At 35.1% G+C, this 8,089-nt stretch overlaps 1 pseudogene; it reads right to left on the reverse strand.

Moving 5' to 3' along the window:
- Window positions 1–2,082, reverse strand: part of LOC145069911 (zinc finger BED domain-containing protein RICESLEEPER 2-like) — a 2,371-nt pseudogene extending 289 nt beyond the window's left edge.
- Window positions 2,083–8,089: the final 6,007 nt, after the last annotated feature.

The raw sequence follows: 8,089 nt of genomic DNA on the forward strand, positions 1-8,089 counted from the left end.
CTCCCTATAAACACCTTCTAATTACATATCAAGCTCTGACTTTTCTGGTCTCTCCAAATCTGCAGTCTTTATGAACTCTCCAAATGCCTCCATCCAAATCCAATTGATGTACCTTCATTCAACCCTAAAACATTTCTTTCATGTTCACTTCCATGTGCTGCAGATTCCCTAACTAATGTATCATGCATCTCTAAATACTCCGAATACATTTCATAAAGTGCATTCTTCACTTATTTAATGTTCTTGTCTGAATTTTGATAAAGTGTTGGAAAGCAAAATTCAACCAACTTCATCTTGAACCATGGATCTAACACAGAAGCTATTGCTATTACAAGGTGGCACTCACCCCAATACTTGTCAAAATTTTCTTTCATTTTCTTCACCATATCACGAATAAAATCGTTTGTAGATAATGAACCTTTATCAAGAGTTTGCTTCACTCTAAACACTTCAATTAGATATAAATTAGCAGTAGGATAATCAGTGCCCGAGATGATATTCGTGCACACCTAAGCATAATCGTTGGATTTAGTCAACAAAGAAAATCATTTATTTATAAAATATTATGCATATTAAACACAAACCTTAAAAACCTTCAAAATTTCACATACGCTTTGAACATTTTCCCAATCTTCGTCAGTTGGCAAGTGATGAAAATGTGGTTCATACTCTGCATACCTGAGAAAACCACAATTAAAGTGTTAGTGAATATGAACATGTGTTAAAAACTTTAAGATATATTTGAGTATACCTTGGGAAAGCATCTTTGAACTTTAACGCCATGCACAACATATCATAGGTTGAATTCCATCGTGTTGGAACATCAAGCATTAACTTCCGATCACGTATTTGCATTTGATGTGCAGCCTTTGAAAAATTTAGACGTCTACCCTCCGAATTGTTAATATACTTTATACCCTCACGAACATCACCGATGATATGATCAATTATTGCAAGACCATCTTTCACTAGAAGATTCAATATGTGTGCGCAACATCGTATATGAAACAATCTACCACCACATGAAAGTTTTCTTACGCGCGAAAAAGTTTCTTTCAATCTTCTTAAAGCTTTGTCATTATAAGCTGCGTTGTCAACTGAGATGGTGAAAATCTTATCTTTAATTTCCCACTCTTGCAAACACTTGTAAATACCATCAGCAATATCAACCGCAGTACGAAGAGGAGGAACATGTACAAAACTTAATACACGTTTCCATAATCTGTAGAAAAATGTTGAGATATAAATTAAAATATGATAGAAAGAAAAAGATAAATAATTAAATATTAATATTGAGCAAGTTGTTAAACCTCCAATTATGGTCTACAAAGTGTGCAATAATAACCATATACTCAATTTTCTGATGCGAGGACTTCCAACAATCAATTGTTAAACTGATTTTAGAGGCAGCTTTTGTAAGGGCTTTCAACCTTTTCTTCTCATGCTCGTATACCTTAAAACAGTCTGATGTAATTGTAACTCTGCTTACTTTCTCAAACAATGGAGTAGCTGTCTTCATCATTTTCACAAACATGACATCTTCCACAGTAGCAAACGGTTGCTCAGTACTTAGTATCCAATTAGCTATGGACTCCCTCATCTTGTTTTCATCATATTTTGTATCGAGTCCAATCAATGGTGGCACAGAATCCACATCACACCCACTAGGCTGAAAATTTAGTATTTGTTGGTTTTTTAGCGATTGTTTATGGGGGGATGCAGCTGTTTAGGTGTCTTTTATATGATGATGTAGGACCTGAACCAATAATAGCCAACCTTGACTTACAATGTTTGCATTCGGCTTTTTTCGTACCATCCCGGAGTGTAACTACAACAAAGTCGTCCCATACTTTTGATGTTTTTTTCCGTTTTCTCGTTAATTGTACTTCATCTTCATCGGTTTCATTATTTTTTTCTCTCACACTTTCATTTTCATTAGGAATTTGACTTGTTGTATCTTCATTTGGAGTGGTTGTGTGATCCATACCATGTGCTGATTGTGATGACGGATTATTAATCCCAACACCTGTTTCAACCCCCATTTCTTTGTTTGGACTTAATAGATTTGTTGTAGACCCTCCATCATCCATTGAATCTTTTTTCATAAGAAAACAATACAAATCATAGATACATCAATTTGGTAACTGGGGTCCATAAGAAAACAATACAAATCATAGATACATCAACTTTTACATATTGTCATGTTTGTGGTTTGAATCCTAGACCTTATTATGTTGGAGATCATAAATGCCATGTTTGCATATTGTCATGGGGAGGGGTAATTTCTAGTTTGAAATAAAATCTAAACACAAATTTAATAATATATTCTTCTTACTTGTGTCTTGGAGATCATAAATGTTATCAAATTGTTTGGTTGGACAATGGGCTGGAATTTCCGACCTCCTCATCAGATTTTTTAAAAAATTGGTTATCAAATTGTTGTGGGGTTAAATCTTGATTTTATACGTTACAGAAGAAAAATAACAAAATTTAGCAGTAATTTAGTGTTTTGGTTTTACGAAACAACTCATATGTATCCATTTTATTAAGATGGACAATTTTATGTTTTTGAAGCTTTGAATTTATTCTCTTATGAATATTAAACGTGTAAACTTGTCATGGAATTTAATAACATGTTAACATTAGAATGCATTCAAAGAATAAACAACAAGACGATGGCAATAAGGTGACTGTCTTTGGCGATTATTATATATATATATATATATATATATATATATATATATATATATATATATATATATATATATATATATATATATATTAAATCACAGTGGCAACGTCGAATAGATTGATTCCAGTATCATTCAATCACAGATTCGCAGTTGAAGTACAACAAAAAAACAAGAAAATTTTCCAATAATCATACCTGTCGACTATTGAGAACGAGATGGATTGGAATACAGTTGAGAACGAGATGGATTCACAGGAACAGGGGCAACGTCGAAGCCCTAGATGGTAAACTTCTAATCCCGACCGTCGTAGCCCTAGATGGTAAACTGCTAGTCTGCTAATGTCGATCGCCGTATGGGAATGCGAAGTAAAGGGAAGGTCAGCAAAGGCGTTGGTGTTGCTTTGTTTCCATACAAAGAATTAAAGAAAATAAGAAAATAAATTATTAATAATATAAATATATAATATAAGGATTGAAGTAAAAGGAAGGTCGGCAAAGGCGTTTCTTTGTTTCCATACAAAGAATTAAAGAAATTAAGAAAATAAATTATTAATAATATAAATATATAATATAAGGAGTGAAAAATATATTTATATTATAATTTATATAGACTCGTTTAAGCTTGCGAGCCCCAGTCGAGCTCGGTATAAAAGCTCGGGGCTCGAGTTCGTTTAATAAATGAGCCCCGAGTAAAGCTCAGGCTCGGCTCGGGCTCGTTTAAATCGAGTTCGAGTCGAGTTTTTAATGAGTCGATTTCGAATAGCTCACGAGTAGCTCGGCTCACTTACACCCCTATATATATATATATATATATATATATATATATATATATATATATATATATATATATATATATATATATATATATATATATATATATATATATTTATATATATATATATTCATTCTTAAACTGTATAGGCCAGAAAACATATGGGGCTAGTTATTTTAGGCTCATGCCCAAGCCCGAGAACAGATTTACTTGCAATCAATTCATGCCCATTTTGTGTTTTTCTAATATAATTGGAATATAGTATGGTGAGACTGGATCGACATCATCTCAAATTTTGTATATTTAATATTTTATAAATAATTAATTTCTTAAATACATTTATAACTTCATACTATAAAAAATGTTATTTTAATTTGGATATGCCAACACTTTGATTTGGGCTTTGGAAATCTTTCAACCAGTGTGAATAATTTCCATAATTGCCCAATTTTTACATTAATGAAGATGAATGCTACAATTAGAATTTTGGAATTTTATTTTAAATTAAAGAAAAAAAATGAAACCCACGACTTATAATTTTCGAAACGTATGCTCAAAATTCAACTTTCATGATTCCGATAGCGACAAAAATGAATAAAGCTCGGTGTGACTTACATTTTAAGACAATTTTGATTAATAAAGACATCAAATGGAAGTAAAAGCTCGAATAATATAATAATTTATATCAAAATATAACTGTTTATGGAGTATAGAAAACTATCTTTCAATATTTACGAAAGTTATAATCTTTTCTAAGAAGGTTCTCAAATATCGAGTTACTCTTTATTGGAAGACGTATTTATCTCTTCATTGTTAAATATATTGATGAAACTCACAATATTATGTGCGGGGTATTCACAAATTATAAAACAAAAAATAAAATGCTAGAAGTTGAATACAGCCAAAACCTCTAATTTTCTAGTTACACAAATCATTATTTATTTTTTGTAAAAAAAAAAAAAAAAAAAAAAAAGAACCCATTATAACCAAAATCAATCCAGATAAACTGCTTTTTTAAAAATCGATTTAAAAAAAAACAGTTCAAAACTGATATACATGCACATTTAGCTTTGATACATAAAATAAATAAATGAGCTTCATCCAAACAATAACATTGTTCCTACATCTTGTACCTTCTAGTTTATGTCGAGGGAACCAATGAGACACCATGTGTCGTTAAAGATCTTGGTCACTTAAGCTATTTTTTCGGCCTCGAGGTGGTTTGTTCTTGACTAAGTCCAAATATATGGATGATGTTCTTGTTTAAACGAATTTAATTGCTAAATTCAAAACTGATTGCCACTCTATTGTACACTACCGATTAATTATCTCCTTAGTGCTGATACTCCTTTTTCTGATCCCACTACGTATCGCTCCCTTTTTTTTTGAACCGGCAAATATTATAAGGGACGACCGCCTAGCAAGGTACTAGGCGGGCCCAAAAAAGAAAGGAATTACAATTGGTTTTGGATTACAAACATTTCAGCGGGCAAGTGCACCAATCAGCCCAACTATACTCAACTATACTGACAATTGATTCTCCTGTGTCTAAGCCAAACGAGGACAAGAGACTTAACATTATCTATAATCTGGAAGGGGGTAGATTGAATGCTCCTAAACACCCAGTCACATCTCTTTTTCCATAGTAACCATATGGCACCATAACAAACACTAATTAGATTGTTTCTCCTTCTCTGACATCTCCCCCAAGTTTTTACAAATCTGCTGAGTTCTCCAATGGTTTGGAATTGTGGATTCGGAATCTCGCACCATTTAAACATCAGGTCCCATACTGTGCTCGCCGTTGGGTAACGAAACAGAACATGCTCCGAATCTTCATCCTCGAGATGGCATTGGGAGCATGTTGAGTGTAATATTGTGACTCCTCTCTTCTTTAACGCCACATTTGTTGGGATACGACCTAGATTAGCTTTCCAAATAAAAGTATTGACCTTTAAGGGAATATCATGGATCCAAGGGATGATTACTTCGTTGTTCGCCGGTTCTACATTATCAATCTTGAGTCTGATCACCTCTGCATGAAACGTACCATCCTCCGATAGGGGACAATTCCATGTATCAGGTTCTGGAGTTGGCTGGTGTTCTCCAATGACATCATATAGCATCCTAAGACTATGAATTTGTTCAGCAGATGCAGGGGTTGATCTCCATTCCCAAGTGTGGCCCTCTGCTTGTACTCTTTGACTAACCCTGCATGTCTTATGCCTTTCAAGCTGATAAAGTTCTGGGAATTTGTCTTTTAAAGACTCACTATCGCACCAACTGTCCAACCAGAAGAGGGTGTCGTTACCATTCATCACCCGTTTCTTTAAAATGTCATGAAAATTTATTCCCACCTTAGTTAGGTTAGTCATCACTTCCGATATGTTTTTCCACACACCTAGAATAGTTCTTTTTGATAAAACGTTAGCGGGTTTGTTATGCAAATTATGAATTCCCATAATTACACGGCACCATAAGGCTGTTTTGTTTGTTTTTAGTGCCCACCACCATTTGGCAATCAATGATATGTTAAAGGCCTTGAGTGCGCCAAGGCCAAGTCCCCCTTTCTCCTTTGAAGTAACGACCTTTCCCCATGATACCCAAGCTATTTTTCGTTTGTCATCACTCCCACCCCATAAGAATTGTCTACGAATTTTTTCAAGAGTGTCAATAACTCCCGCCGGAGCCACACATAGAGAGAAATAATACAATGGTAAGCTGCCAAGTACCGCTTTGGCTAAGGTTAATCTTCCTCCAAAGGAAAGCACTTTTGATTTCCAAGGCGATAGTTTTTCATAAAAACGATCAATTATGGGCTTCCAGTGTTTCTTTAACTTCATATTTGCGCCCACTGGGGCCCCCAGGTATGAGAAGGGCAGCGAAGATGGCTGACAACCCAAAGGTGCTGCCCATCGAGATACCTCCAACATGTCAACTCCTACACCAAAAACCCTAGACTTGTTGAAGTTGACCTTTAACCCAGACGCCGCCTGAAAACATCTTAATACCCTTGCTAAGTTCTTAATGTTCCTTTGACTCCACTCTCCCACGAAAATAGCATCATCGGCATAGAACAGGTGAGAGATTGAAATTTCTGAATGTGGAATTTTTATTCCATGGAAGACCTTTCTGGAACGCCGCTTTCATCGCGACGTTGAGTCCCTCCATAGCGATTATAAAAAGGAACGGTGACAACGGGTCACCCTGCCTCACACCTTTTTCCATTCCAAATTTTGCAGTTGGAGACCCATTTATAAGAACTGAAAGTCTAGCTGATTGAAGACACCCCTTAATCCACATAAGCCATTTATCTCCATACCCCATTTGAACAAGGATCGATTCGAGGTACTCCCAATTAACGGAGTCGAAGGCTTTTTCTAGATCCACCTTGAACAGCAGTACCTGTTTTTTCACCTTCTTGGCCCAAGCACATATCTCATTTACAATTAGTGGTCCATCAAGAATGTTACGTCCCTTTACAAATGCAGTTTGGGTATCTCCAATGTTCTTGCCAATCACCTCGCTGATTCTATTAGCTAAGATCTTGGAAATTATTTTATATAGACATCCAATTAGACTAATTGGTCTGTAGTCACCCAGGTCTAACGGGTCTTTTGTTTTTGGTACAAGCGTGATGAAGGACGAGTTACACCCCCGCTCTAACTTCCCGTATTTCTCGAAATATCTAACCACTTTCATGTTTGAGGTTGTTTCGTTTTTAGGAAAACCACTTTCAGTTGAAGAAATTAAGGAGGCGGTATGAGATTGTGGCGGGGAGCGAACATCTGACCCGGATGGATTTTCTTTCAAATTTCTTAAGAATTACTGGGATATTTTAGGTAATGATGTGATTGCTTTTGTGCATAATTTTTTTACAAACCTATTATTCCAGTGGGTTGTAATTCTTCGTTTCTTATCCTCATCCAGAAGATTGATAACCCACTACCGGTGAAGGATTTTTGTCCTATTAGCCTAATTGAGATGCAGTTTAAAATTATTGCTAAACTGTTATCAAATCGACTTGCCTTATTTCTTCTTGATGTTATTATGTTATTGGTGTGGAGCAGTTGACTTTTCTTAAGGGTCGTCAAATTTTAGACGGTCCTCTCATGGTGAGTGAATCGTGGTTTAAGAATAAAAAAAATCTTAATTTTGAAGTTGATTTTTGAGAAAGCCTATGACTCTATTAGTTGGGATTATTTGGATAAGACAATGGTGTTTATGGGATTCAGTGATAGGTGGCGTATGTGGATTAGCGAGCTATTTAAAAACTCTAGATCTTCTATCCCTATGAATGGGAGCCCCACAAATGAATTTCAGTTGTTCTGAGGGTTGACGCATGGGGAACCTGTCTCTCATTTCTTGTTTATTATTGCTATGAAAGGTATCCATGTTGCCATGGAGGATGTGGTTGCCACTCGACTCTTTTGTGTTATTAATATTGGAGATTTGAGTCTTGTTTTATATCATATATTTTTATGTAGGCGATGCTTTGTTTTTGGTTGATTAGGATGACATAATTGTCTGAAATCTTATTACTATCTTCTGATGTGTTTATATGATGTATGGTTTAAAGATTAATATCTTTAAATCTAGTCTTTGGGGTGTTGGAGTGGATCATT

This window comes from Lactuca serriola, chromosome 8 (assembly GCF_051521515.1).
Source record: "Lactuca serriola cultivar US96UC23 chromosome 8, Lser_US96UC23_V15, whole genome shotgun sequence".
Lineage (NCBI taxonomy): Eukaryota > Viridiplantae > Streptophyta > Magnoliopsida > Asterales > Asteraceae > Lactuca > Lactuca serriola.